Raw genomic sequence first — 20,929 nt, 5'->3', positions numbered from 1 at the left:
GAGATAAAATGTTGAGAATCTTAATACATAAGGAACTTAAAAATCAATAAAAAGGGTATTCCCAGGCAAAATGGAGGGACAGGAACTGGATTTACACTCCAACCTGGAACAACTAAAATACTGGAAGAAGTACACGAAACCAAGCTTTTTAAGACTTTAGACATCAGATAATAAAATAGATGTCACACTATTGGTGATAGAATTCCAGCTGAGCTATTCCAAATCCTGAAAGATGATGCTGTGAAAGTGCTGCACTCAATATGCCAGCAAATTTGGAAAACTCAGCAGTGGCCACAGGACTGGAAAAGGTCAGTTTTCATTCCAATCCCAAAGAAAGGCAATGCAAAGAATGCTCAAACTACCGTGCGATTGCACTCATCTCACATGCTAGTGAAGTAATGCTCAAAATTCTCCAAGCCAGGCTTCAGCAATATGTGAACCGTGAACTTCCTGATGTTTAAGCTGGTTTTAGAAAAGGCAGAGGAACCAGAGATCAAATTGCCAACATCTGCTGGATCATGGAAAAAGCAAGAGAGTTCCAGAAAAACATCTATTTCTGCTTTATTGACTATGCCAAAGCCTTTGACTGTGTGGATCACAATAAACTGTGGAAAATTCTGAAAGAGATGGGAATACCAGACCACCTGACCTGCCTCTTGAGAAACCTATATGCAGGTCAGGAAGCAACAGTTAGAACTGGACGTGGAACAACAGACTGGTTCCAAATAGGAAAAGGAGTGTGTCAAGGCTGTATATTGTCACCCTGCTTAATTAACTTCTATGCAGAGTACATCATGAGAAACGCTGGGCTGGAAGCACAAGCTGGAATCAAGATTGCCGGGAGAAATATCAATAACCTCAGATATGCAGATGACACCACCCTTATGGCAGAAAGTGAAGAGGAACTCAAAAGGCTCTTGATGAAAGTGAAAGTGGAGAGTGAAAAAGTTGGCTTAAAGCTCAGCATTCAGAAAATGAAGATCATGGCATCTGGTCCCATCACTTCATGGCAAATAGATGGGGAAACAGTGGAAACAGTGTCAGACTTTATTTTGGAGGGCTCCAAAATCACTGCAGATGGTGACTGCAGCCATGAAATTAAAAGACGCTTACTCCTTGGAAGGAAAGTTATGACCAACCTAGATAGCATATTCAAAAGCAGAGACATTACTTTGCCAACAAAGGTCCATCTAGTCAAGGCTATGGTTTTTCCTGTGGTCATGTATGGATGTGAGAGTTGGACTGTGAAGAAGGCTGAGTGCTGAAGAATTGATGCTTTTGAACTGTGGTGTAGGAGAAGATTCTTGAGAGTCCCTTGGACTGCAAGGAGATCCAACCAGTCCATTCTGAAGGAGATCTGCCAAGTCTGCCAAGTCGCTTCAGTCGTGTCCGACTCTGTGCGACCCCATGGACTGCAGCCTCCCAGGCTTCTCTGTCCATGGGATTCTCCAGGCAAGAACACTGGAGTGGGTTGCCATTTCCTTCTCCAATGCATGAAAGTGGAAAGTGAAAGTGAAGTCACTCAGTTGTGTCTGACTCTTAGTGACCCCATGGACTGCAGCTCACCAGGCTTCTCCATCCATGGGATTTTCCGGGCAACAGTACTGGAGTGGGGTGCCATTGCCTTCTCCTGAAGGAGAATCAGCCCTGGGATTTCTTTGGAAGGAATGATGCTAAAGCTGAAACTCCAGTTTTTTGGCTACCTCATGAGAAGAGTTGACTCATGCTGGGAGGGATTGGGGGCAAGAGGAGAAGGGGACGACAGAGGATGAGATGGCTGGATGGCATCACTGACTTGATGGATGTGAGTCTGAGTGAACTCCGGGAGTTGGTGATGAATAGGTAGGCCTGGCGTGCTGTGATTCATGGGGTTGCAAAGAGTTGGACGTGGCTGAGCGACTGATCTGATCTGAATGAAATAGAGTGATCCTAGGAAATGGGAAATAAAAGAGGTAAGGCCTGTGATAACCTCAGGTTACTGTATGGATAGAGGTTTCAGGAAGCAGGACAGGAAGGGAAACTAAGGCAGATGTCAACGATCTACTGGAATTGAGAAACCAAAGATAGGAGTCTGAGGAGGCCAACATGGCCAGAGTTTGCAGAACAGAGTCCTAGAAATGAGAGAACAGCAGAGGGAGAGCTCTAGAGATCTACTGAGGGGGGCCCTTGAGTCTTCAGCTGAGTCAGGCCGCTCATGAGAGGAGATTACCTGAGCCCAGGCAAAGAACTGCCAACAAGCGACAGAGGAAACACTGGCTTGCTCTCATGTTCCCCCTAGCAATGGTGGAAAACCTCATATCATTCACGGACAGTTAGATAGATTGCTTGGAAGGCTGTGCCTCAGTGAAAGGATTGGGTAAGATGAGCCCTCAATGGTAAGGGAAAGCGATAGGTGGACTGACCATTGCTCAGGACCTACCTGATGAAATTTAAAAACAAGATCTGAAAGGACTAGAAACTGTTTTTAATTAATTTATTTGGATGCACTCGGTCTCAGTTGTGGCATGTGGGATCTTCAGTTATGGTTTGTGGGATCTAGTGCCCAGACTAGGGATAGAACCTGGGACCCTCATGTTGAGAGTGCTGAGTCCCAGCCTCTGGATCACCAGAGAAGTCTAAAAACTGCTTTCAAGTACAGTAACTATGTTTCAGACCAATGTTCAAAAATATTTATAGGAAGATAAAAACATCCAGCACCCCAAAAGTTAAAAATCACAATTTTAATTCATTAATTAAGAATGTTAAGTAGCAAGAAAATAGAACCTTAATGATAAAAAATTAAAAATTTTATCTCAACCTGGAAGCAACCAGATGGCAGGGTTATTATGACTGTATTCTGCATGCTCAAGAAACTAGAGAAAAGATTGCACCTGGAAGATATAAAGACATAAGACATTTAAAAAGGTACAAATCAAACTTTTGGAAATAAAAACTACAGTGTCTGGGATGAGAAAGATACTGATGAGATTCATAGAAGATTAGTTATTGCCCTCTCCCAGAAAATTTAGTGTCATGGACTGAATTGTGTACCCCAAAATTCATGGGTTGAAAGCCCAAACCCTCAATGTGATGGTATTTGGAGATGGAGCATTTGGCAGGTAATTAGGGTCAAGTGAGGTCATGAGGTTGGGGCTCTCCTTATGTTCTTTATAAAAAGAGAGAGATCACTCTGTTTCTATTATATAAAGACACAGCAAGAAGGGACCTTCTCAAGCCAGGAAGAGGGCTCTCTTACAACTCAATATCAAAAATCCAAACAACCCAACAATAAAAAAATGAACAGAACATCTAAATAGACATCTCTGCAAAGAAGACATACAGATGACCAAAAGGCACATGAAGAGATGTTAAATATTGCTAATTACAAGAGAAATGCAAATCTAAACCACAATGAGGGATCACCTCACACCAGTCAGAATGGCCATCATTAAAAAGTATATAAGTAACAGGACTTCCCTTAGCGGTCCAGTGGTTAAGAATCTGCCTGCCAATGCAGGGGACGTGGGTTTGATTCCCTGATCTGGGAAGATTCCACATGTTGCGAGGCAACCAAGCCTGTGCCCCTCAACTACTGAACCCACAGTCTAGAGCCCATGAGCCATAACTACCGAAGCCTGTGTGCTCTAGGGCCTGCACTCTGCAACGAGAGAAGCACTGCAAGGGGAAGATGGTGCACTAAAACTAGAAAGTAGCCCCTGCTTGCTGCAACTGCAGAAAGCCTGGGCACAGCATCAAAGACCCAGTACAGCACAAATAAATAAATAAACACATTTGCAAAAGGCACATAACTAACAAATCCTGGAGAGAGTGTGGAGAAAATGGAACCATCCCACACTCTTGGTAGGAAAGTACATTGGTGCAATACCATAGAATCCTGCAATCCCATTCCTAGACATATACCCAGAGAAAACTTTAATTCGAAGAGATACATGCACCCCAATATTCAAAGTAGCACCATTCACAATAGCCAAGACACAGAAGCAAGCTAAATATCCACCAACAGATGAATGCATAAAAATATTGTATATGGATACAATGGAATATTACACAGCTATGAAATAGAATGAAATAATGCCATTTGCAGCAAACTGGATGGAATACTGGAAACTCCAGAATACTGCAGTGGGTAGTCTATCCCTTCTCCAGCCGATCTTCCTCACCCAGGAATCGAACTGGGGTCTCCCACATTGCAGGCAGATTCTTTACCAACTGAGCTATCAGAGAAGCCCATTTTATATTAATAATCAAGTCTATTTGGAGATCATGTCAACATCTCTGAAGTGTTGTTTTGTTGTTTTTAATGTTCAGTCAGCAGTGCTGGTGCAGGCTGATAATTGTAACAATAGGTTTTGATTTTTTTAAGAAATAATTATTGTAATGGAGCTTTATTTTCCAGAAGGAGAAGCAAAAGAATAGAAGCAGCAATATTAGAGGAAAAAGGGATTTTGTTTTTAAGTCAGCGAAGGGTCAGTATATGTAAGAAGCAGTTCCAGAATGGAACCAAACACATTATCTGAATAATGTTTGGCATTTATTTATGAGACATGTTTAATCCCAAACATCTGATTTAATTATTCCACTATGATAGAGATGGTATGGGTATATCAATTATAAATTACTTATTGTTTTAAAGGAACTCACAGTGGAGCTTTCTAATGGGCCAAAGTGACTTCTCCACTTTGTAGGTGGGTGATCTCTAACATAATGCCCGAAACTTAAAAGACAAAATAAAAGTTATCATAGAAACTTTTCTGTAGAAGATCTTTAAATACAGAAGTGCTGCTGCTAAGTCGCTTCAGTCGTGTCCGACTCTGTGCGACCCCATAGATGGAAGCCCACCAGGTCCCCCGTCCCTGGGATTCTCCAGGCAAGGACACTGGAGTGGGTTGCCATTTCCTTCTCCAATGCATGAAAGTGAAAAGTTAAAGTGAAGTCGCTTAGTTGCATCCAACCCTCAGTGACCCCATGGATTGCAGCCCACCAGGCTCCTCCGTCCATGGGATTTTCCAGGCAAGAGTACTGGAGTGGGGTGCCATTGCCTTCTCCACAGAAGTACTAGTGGTCCCTATTATGTAGTTATTTGAATTCAAAATATTGAAACATATTTCAATACATATGCTTATATATAATTATAAAATGTTTCTTTTGGCAATTTATTTTTTTAAATTAATCCTTAGAGCAATTAGTGGTGTCAAAGAATAGTTTATGTTAAGGAGCTGATATTAGTGAATATAATAGGCAGTAGATTAAAAGCAAAACAGGATAAGGAGTCAATTCCTTTTAGTCCTTATAAAGGATTAAGCATTCTTACAATTGCTTTGTATATATTAATACACTTAATTCATGTGAAATGTGATGAAAGCTAAGGCATAGGAATACTGAAAAATCATCATCATGATCACACAGCTAGGAAGAAAGATTTAAGATTAAACTCAGAAATATTGTTCCTTTGACTTATTTTAAACACTTCATTATGGCATCCAGGAATAAATAAATGTATTTATTATTTTTCAAAAAGAAAAACAACAAAACAAAGCACTCCTACCTAAAGCCCATGCTTAGATATTACAATATTAAAGTGCTGTAACTTTTCTTAGTGTTTAGTCTTAGTGTCTATATTAAGGCTGGTTTCAGTCTTCTTGCCTGGAAAATTCCATGGACAGAGGAACCTGGCAGGGTATGGTCTATGGGGTTGCAAAGAGTTGGACATGATTGAGTGACTGAGTGTGCGCACGCGCACACACACACACAGCAAAAGGTTTACTGATCACAACCTAATGTAGCACCCTGGTAAACCAGCATCACTGCACAGCACATCATTCACTTAGGCTAATAACTTAGTCCTAACCAATGTAGTGATCACTCAGCACTAAATTCAATGCAAGCTGAGTTGGTAGAGGTGAGTAAGTGACAGCAAGCTTTAAAAAGTCATAATGTAGAAACTGGAATTGGGACAAATTTGGGTCCATAGGAATTAGGATCGCATTCTTAAGCCTCAGATGGTTGCATATGCACCAGCCTGAAACCTTACACCATCACACAATGACTCCACATTTCTGCCATTTTCACTTTTGGCTTATATATTTTTGTGTTATTGTGAATAACACAACTAATTTAATTTACTTTAAATGTATCCTATAGCAAAGACATGTTACATTCTCAGGTTCAATTTTTATTTCCTTTTGAAAGTCATTTCTGTTTTGAAGCTGTAAACTATATTCATTCCATTCTGAGAAGAAAGTCAGTGGGGAAAATTCTGCTCTATAAAACCTTTCATCACAGTTAACTTCCATATCTGTTCCAATACTGAAGATTTTAAAAATATATTCTCCTTTCAAGCCCTTCATATAGATTTGTACAATGTTGAAGGTAGAAGAGAAGGAATGTGCATTCTCTCTGGTGAAGCAATTTAATGGTTCTGTTTTCAATTATTTTCATGGGATTTCCATAAAATAGTTGAATAAGAAGTGTTCTTGCCAGTTCTGGTGTCCAATCTTACTGAGTAATATCAACATAGCTGGGCTCAATCTTATTTTTCCAGGATATGTAACTAATTCTCATTGCTGTTTCTATTGGCTGATATTTCTCTTCCTTAATCTGACTGTACATTTTATCTTCAAAAAATAGACCATTTTTCTATGAGACAGAAAAGTGGGTTTCTTTTTTAAAATTTCCTTTCTGTATAGTCAAAACTAGACCTTTCAGACTGCCAAAATAGTTTGTTTCTTTCTTAAATCAGTTTTGTTAGAGAGTTATACACTGGACTTGGAGTTGTTCTTAAAAGTTTGAATAGCTAATTCCGCATTCATAAATCAATCAAATATTAAGTGCTAAGAGTGTTAGTAGATAGCTAAGGGTGGAGCCTATTCTTGTAGCTGAAAGTGAGGTTGAAGGAAAGATGCTGAAACTGCTTATTGGGAAACAAGGTATTTCTGAACTTTTGCAAAGGCACCCCCCACCAATTTCATCTCAGAAAAACATATTACAAAGCCAAGGTCGGTTTCTGAGGTTCAGACTGACAATCCTGGCAGGCTTTGCTATAGTGGATTACTGTAAAGATATAAATTACCTAGTTAGATCAAGGATACACATGTATCTCTACTGTATCCTGGCACTGATTTAGGTCATTGGAGCCCCTTGTAGTTTTCTGGTGCAGGACCTGATTCCTAAAACTTTTGCAATTTGTGTTTCATTACAAATTACACATTTTCCTTTCATCACAAAATATTTTATAAATTATGTGTGTAAACATTTTCCTCCTTATCTTTTTCTTTTCTGCTTTCCCCAATCCTAGACTGAAACTGCCTTATACATGTTCTCTTTGTATGCTTTCTATTTATTAATATTTTTCTCTGGTAAGATTCCTTCCACTGGCTTGTCATGGAGTTGCTGACTAAAGCCATTTTTACAAATAGTTTTTAGTGGTATTTGAATATGGTTTGGATGTGGAGAGCAATTATAAGAATTGGAATTTTCACTAACATTGATTTCCTTGTATATGCACTCCTGATATTTGAAAATGGAAAAAATATTAAGTGTCAGGAGATGAGGAGCTGGAGGAGGACAGGGAATGGAAAAGTGGTAGAAGCCTTCTTTCATGACTGTGTCCATGAGTTACAAACACATTTCCTAACCCTATCCACCTCCATATACCTTAGCAAGTGAGGCTGAAAGATATATAGTTAATTAGTCCCCCTTTCCTCACACTCAGAGGCACTGTTAAATTCGGGCTCTCAGCATTCTCACCTGAATTCCTGCAACAGCCTGCTGACTGGTGTCCCTGCCCTGCAGCAAACCATCTCCTTCCTGTCACCAGGAAGATTTTGTGTTCAGTCACTCAGTTGTGTCTGACTCTTTGTGATCCCATGGATTGCAGCACACCAGATTTCTCTGACCTTCACTATCTCCTGGAGATTTCTCACACTCATGTCCATTGAGTTGGTGATGCCATCCAACCATCTCATCCTCTGCTGCCCTCTTCTCCTTTGGCTTCAGTTTTTCCCAGCATGAAGATCTTTTCCAATGAGTCAGCTCTTTGTATCAGGAGCCCCAAGTATTGGAGCTTCAGCCTCAGCATCAGTCCTTCCAATGAATATTCAGAGTTGATTTCCTTTAAGATTGATTGGTTTGATCTCCTTGTCCAAGGGACTCTCAAGACCCTTCTCCAAAACCACAGTTCAAAAGCAGCAATTCTTTGGTGCTCAGACTTCTTTATGGTTCAACTCTCACATCCATACATGACTACTGGAAAAACCATAGCTTTAACTGTATGGATTTTTGTTGGGAAAGTGATGTCTCTGGTTTTTAATATGCTTTGTAGGTTTGTCATAGTTTTTCTTCCAAGGAGCAAGTGTCTTTTAATTTCATGGCTGCAGTCACCATCCACAGTGATTTTGGAGCCCAAGTAAATAAAATCTGTCCCTGTTTCCACTTTTCCCCCATCTATTTGCCATGAATCTATGGGACTAGATGCCATGATCTTCATTTTTTAAGTGCTGAGTTTTACTTGTAGCCAATTGGATCATTTCCACGCTCTTGTATAAAAATTCTTCAAGGATGGGTCTTACCTCGGAAGAGTGAAAATGACCTCACTCATTTTAGTCAGTTCAGTTCAATTGCTTGGTCATGTCCACTCTTTCTGACCCCATGGACTGCAGCATGCCAGGTTTCCCTGTCCATCACCAACTCCTGGAGCTTGCTCAAACTCATGTCCATTGAATCATTTATAGCATGTAAAATAAAGACCAAGCTATTTTATAGGCTGTGATAACCAAAAAATTAGGCATGCGAAAGATATAGCCACTTACTTAAAATCCTTAGCTGAGAAGCAACTCTGATCATAGCAACTGATAACTTCCGATCACATGCCACTGGCTAGAACTTAATCACATGGTCACATTTGCAAAGGAGACTAGGAACTATAGTCTATTAATGGTATCTGGGCAAAGAAAATGAGAATGTATTTCAGGAGAGAGCTAGCCATCTTTGTCACAGTACATTATTTTTTTAAACTGTTAGTAATCACAATAAATATTCATTAATTCAGAATTTCTCTCACTAGAAGGAAAAAAAGAACTGACATTTATTGAAAGTTGACCATGTTTACCATGATTATTCTAGGAGAGAGACTTGATGTTACCCATGAATTCTTCCTCCTGAGTTTAGCAAACTGTCTAGCATACAGCAAAACCTGTTGAATTGAATTTTACAAAGATATGGAAATCAAAAAATATGTAAATGATAATATCAAGCTTTCATAATCTCACTCTTTTTTTCCTGCTTCCCCCCTCCCATACCTGTACTGTTTCTTTTATTCCGTTTTTTTTCTGCTGTTATCCCTGATACTTTTCTGTTCTAACATTAACTAAAACAAGCTTTTCAAGTTTACTTGAAGGTGAGGGTTACTATCTTTCAATGGTTGCCTGTCACTGACTTCTGGTTGGTTCTGTTCTTACCAGCAAAGCAATTCAGACAAGTTTATGATTTTCACACATTTCTTTGTGGATGACTAAGGATGGTTCTTCTGGGTTATTCCTTAAGGAGAGTATTCAGAACGAAAGGGGGAACTGAAACCCAAGTTATCAGCCCTCTAGGTAAGAAAGTTTTCTTTCAAATTTTAGAAAAGCACGTAGCAACTCATTCCTCCTCCTTATTATAAAAATAAATCATAGCCATTCAGAGTGAAAATGTGGCTCAAAGACCCTGGTTGATCTCAGTAACATTTGTATAGAAGTGAGAGTGGGAAGAGAAAGAATAGCCTCATATCCTGGCAGGGTTAGACAAGACTGTGTCTGGGTAAGGACCGGGGCATTACATAATCGAAAAGTCTGGTTAGGGTTGGATCACCAGCCAGGTGAGCCAGATCAACCCTGATGATCAATAAAGAGACAGGCGATGAAGCTAAATCAACCTCATATCCAGAAAGGAAGTGAGATTCTTTTGACTTAGACAATTAACAGTCACTTGGCAGCTAAGGGTTGGCTTCAATTTGACCTTAAAGATTGCCAAGATCTCATGCCTTGTCCTGTTCCACCTCCTCTTGCATCAGTGAAACAGCAATGCATTTGTAATCTTGCCCTGGGTTTATTAGGTTAGGTCAGGAGGGGTCCGATTTCCAGGTCTACCAGGCTGCTAAGGATCTCAAAGCCTGGTAAACATGATACTTTTTTTTGTGTGTGTGTGTGGCTGAACCATGTAGCCTGTGAAATCTTATTTCCTGACCAGGGATTGAACCTCTGCCCCCTGCAGTAGAAGCATGGAGTCTCAACCTCTGGACCACCAGGGAAATCTCCCATAAGCCATCTCTTGACCATCCCTAGATAGTATAGCTTGCCCTCCTCATCCTCATGCTGGTAGGGTTGTGAGTGGCACCTCCATGGACTGCTGAGGGCTCTTGAGTCCTGTTCATGGGTGGGGCCAGCCAGGATTTGCTTTTGACAAAAGTGGCGTTCTAGAACTTGGGATACGTACACCAATAACTAGCCACTATGGCCAGAGGTGCTGAACTCTACCTCATCTTCTTTAGAAAGTAGCAGCCATATTTCATGAGACTGAAACAATTCTCATGATAGGAGTCTCCGCTGTATTAAGTAGACTTTATCTATAGTGAATGTCATTTTCACAATAAGTCCTGGAACAATAACTTTGAACTTCAATTTTTGTTGTTTAGTTGCTAAGTTCTGTCCGATTCTTGTGACCCCATGGACTGTAGCTCGCCAGGCTCCTCTGTCCATGGGATCTCTCAACCAAGAATACTGGAGTGAGTTGCCATTTTCTTCTCCAGGGGATCGTCCCAACCCAGGGATCGAACCCTAGTCTCCTGCATTGGCAGGAGGATTCTTTACCACCAAGCCACCAAGGTAGCTTTCAATATTGAATGTTTATTTCCTTATCCTTTTCTAGGAATGAGTCACCATCGTCTCAAGCGATTTATCAGCAAAATGCTAACATTTCTCTCTCATTTTTAAGGCAAAAATCTTATAGAAAAGCAGATCTGTATAAAGCTGGGTTCAATTTTTTCTCTGTCTATACCCTCTCTGGGAAGCCTAGAGAGGGGTTGGAGTGCTTCCTCTGGTTGAGAATCATCTAGAAAAGCCAGACCAAAAAAATGGAAAGGGCTAAACTCTGAACTCTACTCAGGGAACCAAGAGAGAATTTTGGAGGTGTCAACTTTTGCAGCAATTATGAACAATTTTCTCTAAAGAGCTCAGAGTAAGAATGAGCTGTCAGTTCATTATTTCCCTTCACATTTCCAGTCACTTATTTTCTTATAAATATTTAGATATTCCTTCACCATATAAATATTCTTCATAACTCCACAACCAATTATTTCTGTCTCCAAGCTTTGTGGTATATGTTCATTAGATAGACAGGTCACGCATTTCTCCAACTGTAGAATCTGGCCATGAAGTTGAAACGTTCCTGTCCTCGCTATTTCTGAAAGTCCCATGGTGACCCTAACCACCTAGTAAAGCTGAGTAAATTGTCCAGATTTGAAGTGGTTGGTGATAAAATCAGTCAAGGAATAATTAAGATGATATCACATCCGGGAAACCTCTTGCAAAAGAAAGTGCTTTTTAAAGGAAACACAAAAAGGGAATTTTCAAGTACTATTTGACCAGTACCATTAAAATTTTTAAAGCTAACAGGAAATGCATCTGAAAATTGTTTACCCTAACTGTCTGAGAATGTATGTGGGATGAATGAATCCTGATGTTCCCTAGAATTACCTCACCATGCTGGCAGGGGGCTCCTCTGGCAACAGAGCCCTAGGCCTACGTCTAGTGGGTGACTGTCACTCCTCTCTGACCTGGAGCAAAGATCTTTCTCAAATTTGTAAACTCTGGGGGGACTGCGTTGTTTGTGTTTATCATTACTGCCGACTCTTCCCCTGAGAATCAGTCTCTTTGCCTTCAGTTTTCAAAGATCACTCCAGGGAAGACCCTGAACAAAACAACAGGTATTAAATAGGCTTTCTTGCTCTTTGAGGAAAAAAAATCCCAAAGAACAAAAACCAGCTTTGCATCTTTGAGGGTGTGTGCTCAGTTGAGTCCAACTCTTTGCAACCCCATGGACTACAGTCTACCAGGCTTCTCTGTCCATGGAATTTTCCAGGCAAGAATACTGGAGTGAGTGGCTATTCCCTTCTCCAGGGGATCTTCCTAACCCAAGGATCAAACCTGGGTCTCCTGTGTCTCCTAAATTGGCAGGTGGATTCTTTACCACTGAGTCACGTGGGAAGCAAAGAAAACCACCTTGGTACTTTTTAAATTTTCAAATTGCAAAGGTGAGGTCCTTCAAGATGGAAGTTATACTGGGAAAATCAACGAGAAAAAAAAAAAAGAAAAAGAAATCCAGAGATGAGGGTTCAATTCTTGGCTTTTGTTCTCACTAGTGTGAATTTGGGCAAGTTGTGAGTCTTTTCTGAACCTCAGCTTCCTCATCTATAAAATTGCATGCGTGTGTGTCCAACTCTTTGTGACCCCATGGCCTGCTACCCGCCAGACTCCTCTGTCCATGGGATCTCCAGGCAAGCACACTGGAGTGGGTTGTCATTCCCTTCTCCAGGGGAACTTCCCAACTCAGGGTTCGAACCCAAGTCTACTGCACTGGAGGCAGGTTCTTCACCACAGAGCCACCTGGGAAGATTGCTTCTATAAAATCAGGGGCTGTTAATGCTTATCCCACAATATTATAGTGGAGATGAAATGAGGTAGTCAGCCTATCACAGTGCCCAATCTGTATAGCTCCCATGTCTCTTCATGCTAGACTCTAAAGTTCACCTTGCACGGCTCTTCCTGAAACTATGTGAGTCCTCTTTCTTCCCCCACATTCATCTTGAGTCACAGAAAAAGAGAGTATCTGAGAGTTAGACCGTAAAGAAGGCTGAGCACCAAAAAACGAATGTTTTCAAATTGTGGTGTTGGAGAAGAGTCTTGAGAGTCCCTTGGACAGCAATGAGATCAAACCAGTCAATCCCAAAGGAAATCAACCCTGAATATTCTCTGGAAGGACTAATGGTAAAGCTGAAGTTCCAATACTTTGGCCACCTGATGTGAAGAGTCGACTCTTTGGAAAAGACACTGATGCTGGGAAAGATTAAGGGCAAGAGGAGAAGGGGGAGACAGAGGATGAGATGGTTAGATAGCATCACTGACTCAATGGACATGAGTTTGAGCAAACTCCAGGAGATAGTGAAGGACAGGGAAGCCACGTGTGCTGCAGTTCTTGGGGTTGCAAAGAGTTGGACACGACTTAATGACTGAACAACAAATATCTGAGCAGGAAAATGATATACACTTTAAAAATGAAGGGCTAAGCTTCTGTTATATATTCTCTTTTGACTGTGAGATGTGACTCTGTGGAAAAACTACATTTTATGGGCTATAAATCTGGCTCATAATTACTGAAGTTTCTTGAACTGGCTTCAAAAATAGAATTTATTTTTCCTCTATACATTTAAGCAATACCAACTTACATATTTTTTCTCCTCCACATTTTTGACTATCTTCTTTCTCTGCATGATTGAAATTTTTGCTCAAACAGATGCCAGATTGTTACAAATCTAATAAATTGATCATGAATCTATCTCACTTCTATCAAGGATTGAGCAAGCTCATCACCAATCAACCACAAAACCTCAGAAAAGTCATTATTAGGGAAGATATACACTTCCCCACCTTCTCCCAACAAAAAGTATGTGTAAGTGGCTAAAACTGATGTTGAAGTAGGACTTAAAATCTTTTCATATCAATATTCCATTTCAGGTTTCAGTAAGATTCCCTGGACTCTGTAAGTAAGCAGTATGGGAAAAGAGTACTTAAATACAGAGTTTTGCTTATAAAAAAAAGATGACTCAGGATGCTTCCTTGTGGGGACTTCCCTGGTGTGTGGCTGGGACCCCACTCTCCCAACAGAGGGGGCCCAGGTTTGATCCCAGGTCAGGAAACTGGATCCCACATGCAGCAACTAAGACCGGGGCAGACAAATAAATAAATTTTAAAAAAGAAAAGAATGCCTCCTTGTGGTAAACTGATAGATAAAATGTCTCAATTCTCCCACCTTCCATGAATCTCTCTAGCCCTTTACCATGTGACTTTGTCATTTCTCCCATCAAATGTATAATCTATCCTCCCATCCCTTGAATCTGAGCTGCCCTTTTGTCTTACTCTGGCCAATAGAATGAGGCCTCACCTCCATACTGGGGCCTTCTGGAGCCTTTCATACTCTTTCTTGCATGAACCATGAGAACAAGCCTGGGCTAGCTTATTGGAGGATGAAAGACTCTGTGAAGCAAAGCCAGTCACCCTAGCCAAAACCTCCTTGCATTAACTAAAAATTTTAGTTGATTGCCACATATGTAAGTGACCCCCAGCCAAGATAAGAACTGCCTAGCCAAGCCTAGCCAAAATCAAGAGAACTGCTCCGCCAACTCAGAGTCAGGAGTGAAAATAAATGTTTAATTTCTTGCTGCTGAGATTTTGTGGGGTCTTATGTAGCATAATTGTAGAAATAGATAACTGTTACATTCCAACTAAAAACTGGCACTTACCATCCACCTTTCCAAGGATTAAATCATGAGCCGCTGCAGCCGCTGAACTTTAACACTTCCTGAAAGGCATTCACACGCTAGTAAAGTAATGCTCAAAATTCTCCAAGCCAGGCTTCAGCAATACGTGAACTGTGAACTTCCAGATGTTCAAGATGGTTTTAGAAAAGGCAGAGGAACCAGAGATCAAATTGCCAACATCTGCTGGATCATCGAAAAAGCAAGAGAATTCCAGAAAAACATCTATTTCTGCTTTATTGACTATGTCAAAGCCTTTGACTGTGTGGATCACAATAAACTGTGGGAAATTCTGAAAGAGATGGGAATACCAGACCACCTGACCTGCATCTTGAGAAACCTATATGCAGGTCAGGAAGCAACAGTTAGAACTGGACATGGAACAACAGACTGGTTCCAAATAGGAAAAGGAGTACATCAAGGCTGTATATTGTCACCCTGCTTATTTAACTTCTTTGCAGAGTACATCATGAGAAACACTGGGCTGGAAGAAGCACAAGCTGGAATCAAGATTGCCGGGAGAAATATCAATAACCTCAGATATGCAGATGACACCACCCTTATGGCAGAAAGTGAAGAGGAACTCAAAAGGCTCTTGATGAAAGTGAAAGAGGAGAGTGAAAAAGTTGGCTTAAAGCTCAACATTCAGAAAACTAACATCATGGCATCCGGTCCCATCACTTCATGAGAAATAGATGGGGCAACAGTGGAAACAGTGTCAGACTTCATTTTGGGGGGCTCCAAAATCACTGCAGATGGTGACTGCAGCCATGAAATTAAAAGATGCTTACTCCTTGGAAGGAAACTTATGACCAACCTAGATAGCATATTCAAAAGCAGAGACATTACTTTGCCAACAAAGGTCTGTCTAGTCAAGGCTATGATTTTTCCAGTGGTCATGTATGGATGTGAGAGTTGGACTGTGAAGAAAGCTGAGTGCCAAAGAACTGATGCTTTTGAACTGTGGTGTTGGAGAAGACTCTTGAGAGTCCCTTGGACTGCAAGGAGATCCAACCAGTCCATTCTAAAGGAGATCAGTCCTGAGTGTTCAGTGGAAGGACTGATGCTAAAGCTGAAACTTCAATACTTTGGCCACCTCATGTGAAGGGTTGACTCACTGGAAAAGACTCTGATGCTGGGAGGGATTGGGGGCAGGAGGAGAAGGGGACGACAGAAGATGAGATGGCTGGATGGCATCACTGACTCGATGGACATGAGTTTGGGTGAACTCTGGGAGTTGGTGATGGACAGGGAGGCCTGGCATGCTGTGGTTCATGGGGTCGCAAAGAGTCGGACATGACTGAGTGACTGAACTGAACTGAACTGAACTGAAAGGAGTTCAGGGTGGAGATCAGGAAGGAGGCACTGTGCTCTGGGAAAACTGGCAGAATAGGTCTTCAGATATTTATATATTTTCAAGAGAAGATTTTATGAATTCAATTCTTGCATCTTCTCATATCTAGAAAAGCACTGACCTCATTCATGGTAATATCTGCCTCTCAGGACTACCAGTAAACTTCATAAGAATAATATCAACCTTCTGAAAAAATGTATGCTTGATAGCAAGTACTCCCCCTTCACCAAAATCTCATATGTATCAACCTTTCCCCCTACCTCTTTGGAGTGATCTCTCAAAACTGTCTGAAATGATGCCTTGCAGGCTATAGTCTTCATTCTGCCCCAAATAAAACTTAACTTGAACTCTCACATTGTGCAGTTTTTCCATTCAACATATATTAACTACAAAAAATATATATGTATACTGGGAGCTCTTGGAGTAATCAGGGAGATTTGCAGAGAGGCTGCCTTAAGATGAGAAAGGAGAGATTCTGTTTTTTGTCTGTCCTGTTCACTTTTCACTTTCACGCATTGGAGAAGGAAATGGCAACCCACTCCAGTGTTCTTGCCTGGAGAATCCCAGGGACGGGGGAGCCTGGTGGGCTTCTGTCTATGGGGTCGCACACAGAGTCGGACACGACTGAAGCGACCTAGCAGCAGCAGCAGCAGGACACTAAACTTTACTCAAAGTATGCCTGGAGCAAGTCTGGTGATCAAAATTTAGTGAAGACGTATGTCAAACCTTTTGTCCAGAGGGCTACTTTGTGCTATGAGAGGGCAATTAAGACCCTATGGTCTGGGTTCTCAAACTAGGGCACAAACAATTCAAGTATGGAACAGTAAGGGGTCAGGCAAAGCTACACAACAAAAGTGATGTATCTTGTTGGGACATGAATTATCTTGAAGAGTTGGGGAGACAAGAGTAGCATCGTTTTCAATAAGAACAATGGAAGAGAATATAAAGTTTCAACACATTTTAGTGATAAAACACAGTTATCCATTTCCTTCTCCTCTTCCAGCCAGGGGTTCACTCTCCTAGATGTAAGACTTACATTTTTTAAAAACTTTTTGTTTCAGGTGATCACTGAAGGGACTCAGCCATACATGTACATGTGTCCATTCTCCTCCAAACTCCCCTCCCATCCAGGCTGCCACATAACATTGAGCAGAGTTCCCTCTGCTTACAATAGTTTCCTGTTGGTTATCCGTTTAAATATAGCAGTGTGTGCATGTCCATCCTAAGCTCCTTACCTATCCCTTCCCCCCATACCTCCCCCTGGCAACCATAAGTTCATTCTCTAAGTCTGTGAAGGAATTTTATTTTTTAAACAGTTTAAAAAGCATTACTCTGGGCACTGTGTTCTAAATTTCTTTGTCATTTTTATTCTCCCATCATCAAAAGTTTTCCTCTGCCCCTTGCCATGTTTAAAACGATTGTATACCTTTGAAATGTAATCTGTGCTTTATGATTATCAAACTTTACAGATGGAAGTTGTTTTGAATTAAATTTCTAATAAAGTGTTACACATGCTTTTGTAATCTTTCTGCATTCCGTATGGCCTAGTTTACTCCCAATCAAAAAAAAAAAGATGATCACTCATCTCATGAAAAATTGATGTTTCCTTTTTGACATTGGAGGGAAGCAGGACCCAGTTAATTGTCCAATGCTTCATTCTGTTTGGTTCCCACCCTGGCCTCCAGCAGAGCTCTGATGACTTCAACTGCCGTTAAAAATGCCTTCTCATCTGTTATGGACTGAATGTATCCCTCCAAACTTTGTACATAGAAGCCCTAATCCCCAGTAATCAGAATGTAGTTATATTTGGAAATGGAAACTTGAAAGAGGAAAATTAAAATGAGGTCTTTAGAGTGGTAACCAATCCAATCTGACTGGTGAGTGAAAGTCACTCCGTTGTGTCCAACTCTTTGTGACCCCATGGACAATACAGTCCATGGAATTCTCCAGGCCAGAATACTGGAGTGTGTAGCCTTTCCCTTCTCCAGGGGATCTCCCCAACCCAGGAATCAAACCCAGGTTTCCCATTTTGCAGGTGGATTCTTTACCAGCTGAGCCACCAGGGAAGCCCAGGGTGACTGGTAAACAAAGGAAATCTGTGTACACAGAGAGATACCACGGTTGTGAGCACACCAAGGAAAGACCATGTGAAAACATGGCAAGAAGGCAACTGTTGGTAAGTCAGGGAGGGAGGCCTCGAGAGAAACCACCCCTGCCAGCACCTTTATTTTGGACTTCCAGCCTCCAGAACTGTGAACTTCCATTTAAGCCACACATCCTGTGATATTTCATCATATCACTACCAAACAAATATACTACTCTAAACAACTAACGTTACTTCTTCAAATGTCTATAATTTGGGGTTTTCTTACATGCCAAGAAACAATAGTGTTTCCTCTGTTCCTCATTGATTAATTTCTCTTAGCTCTCCATCTCTTCTTTATAGTTTCCAGAATGGGCCACTGTTGGCAAGTATCTGTGATCGTCTCATTTATCAATACATATTGCTACTGAGTAGAGGATCATTTTGGTCTAGTGGTTAATAATGATGTGTGATTGCATTTTTTAAAAAACTATACCCTTTCTTGTTTCTTTGCCATGATAATTTGTTTCAACTCTATATTTCATAATATAATTTTCTTCAATATCTATAAATCAGAATAAAAATAAAAAAATATTTCTAATATTTCCACATAGATAGTTCAAAGTTTATTTTCCTCACCAGTCCAATTTTTCTGAGCTCAGGTACGTTTCAATGCACTTCTTTCTCCTCCCCCAGGCTGGGAAGACATTTCATTTTAACTTCAACCAGTTAGAAGAAATTCATAACAATCACTGAAAATTCCAATGGGATGTGAAAATATAAGAAACATCAAACTCTACAATTTGCAAAGTAATGGTAACTCTCATCTTTAGAGGAAAGGGGAAATTAAAAGGCCTAGTCAAAGCAAAGTTGAACAAGTCCTTCAGGCAGAAATTACAGGAGAGCCTAGGAAACCAAAAACAAGATGAACCTTCGTAATGCAGGAAGTCCGATCTAATCCATTCTGCATTCTTGACTTGGAGCAGTTGACTGTAACCTTCAAATTATAGTGAAAGAATTGCATCACAGAGGGTATGGGAGTGGAGGGAGGTGGGAAGATTTAGGGGAAATGTCAGACTTGAGTGGGAGCTAAGAGCTTGTGATTGTAACCAAATGGACCTGAGATATACTGAAAGAAACAGGGAATTATATATTTTTCTTAATTAAATGCTTCTTGTGTTTTTCTTCCTGGTCTTGACTGGTATTTATTTTTCTTCACTTGTATCAAAGCAGTGTGACATTCTCAATTGGATGGGGGGTGGGAAGCAGAGTTTCTTATGGTTGTAATGGAAATATTTACTGGCAGCAGACAAGAATATGCTCCTCTAAGGGGAAGGTTGCATTTGTCGAAGATTTGCTTGGATCCTGCCTTGCTTGCTGGGAACAGTTATTTACTCTTAATTAGCCCTAAATACAGTTGAGCCCTGGAAGGGCCTTATTTTAAAATCATCATTGCTGTTTTAAATCTGACTGCAGTAGAAGAGAATGACTGACAGTGATTAAAAGGGCAGTTGATGGGCACATATTAGAAATCATGGTCAATAATAAAATCTGAAGACAGGAACAACATGTATTTTATGTTCCTATAAACACAGATTTAGTGCAAGTAAGCCCACATAATAGTACTTGTGGCATGCGCTGATTTGCTCCAAATTTAATTTAGAACAACATAAAAGTTCCAGTATCAGCTGCAGGGTACTAGCTTTGGTTTCAGCTGGCGGGTGGAATCTGTTTTGAGAGCTAGTGCAATTTCTGAAGTTGTACCTCGTCCTTTCTGTTTAGGAACAACCTCATAAATATCTGGGATTCTCTGAAGGTGATTTCACTTTTCCAGAGTGTTCGATACTGTAATCTTATCTTCTCAGCTGCTCTATGGGTCTCTCTTGATCATTCAGTCACATAGAGAGGGACACACACACACACACACCCAGCATGTTCATGGCTAATTGAAACTCTTTTTTATTATTTCCTGCCTGCCAACCTAATAGAAGTGGATTATCTTGAGCATTCTTTGCCTTTAGGCTACTTTGGGGAAAAGGAAAAGAGACACTTCTGGTGGGAGTGGGAGGAGCTCAGTGATGATCCTTCCATCTTTCCTCTCCTTTCTGAGTCCTTGGATCACTTGGCTGCAGCATCTCTGGGATATGGTGGCAGAGGAAGTCTCCCTCATCGCCACACTCGTGTACTCCTCCTTCTCACCACCTTGAGCTGTTGCCAACATTGTAGCATTTTACTCGCATACCTTTTACAAGCCTCCGTGGCCATTCACCGCCATTTTCCTCAAGGCACAACCCCCAAAGGTTGGGCGGTTTCTCTGATCACAGCCACAGGGCAAGACCATTCCCTCAGCCTACGACTTCTTTCTCTGGGCTAATGAGCGGAGGAGGTCCCTGGACCTTTCAGTCCCAAGGGATGCCCACACTTCCTATTGCAGGATGCATGGCTTCTTTTAGTGGAAGGAACCACCACCACCACCTCCCCCAGGTTTCTTATAAATGCAAACCTCAGCCTTACAGTTTCCGGCAGTCTCCATCTAGTAGGAGCAAATGAATCCCCTATTATTTAAATCCACCATTATTTAAATTAGATCTCTATTCAGGAAAGCTGATCTCATCCCTTCCCTCCCCCCATCCCCATCCTGCTTGCCTAGAGGAAGGCAGCTGAGTATTTCCAGGCTCTTCAACAATTTGCCTGCCTAAATTCTTCAGTCACAGCTACCTTGAGATGGCTCCCACAATAACCTTTCTGATCCCACCAGGGTGAAGACCAGCATTTAGCTAGGCTGAGTTTTTGTACTAGGACAAGGAGTGAAAATAAGGTCATTCTTTTTCTTTTAGGGGGGATTAAAACATAAAATTTCTTTTTCAGAGACATTTCCCAAATACTGGTAATTTGCAGATGTGACTTTTGGGGTTGACTTTTAAAC

This window comes from Bos javanicus, chromosome 2, assembly GCF_032452875.1.
Source record: "Bos javanicus breed banteng chromosome 2, ARS-OSU_banteng_1.0, whole genome shotgun sequence".
In the NCBI taxonomy this organism is placed as follows: domain Eukaryota; kingdom Metazoa; phylum Chordata; class Mammalia; order Artiodactyla; family Bovidae; genus Bos; species Bos javanicus.
Note: the sequence above shows the minus strand (reverse complement) of the source record.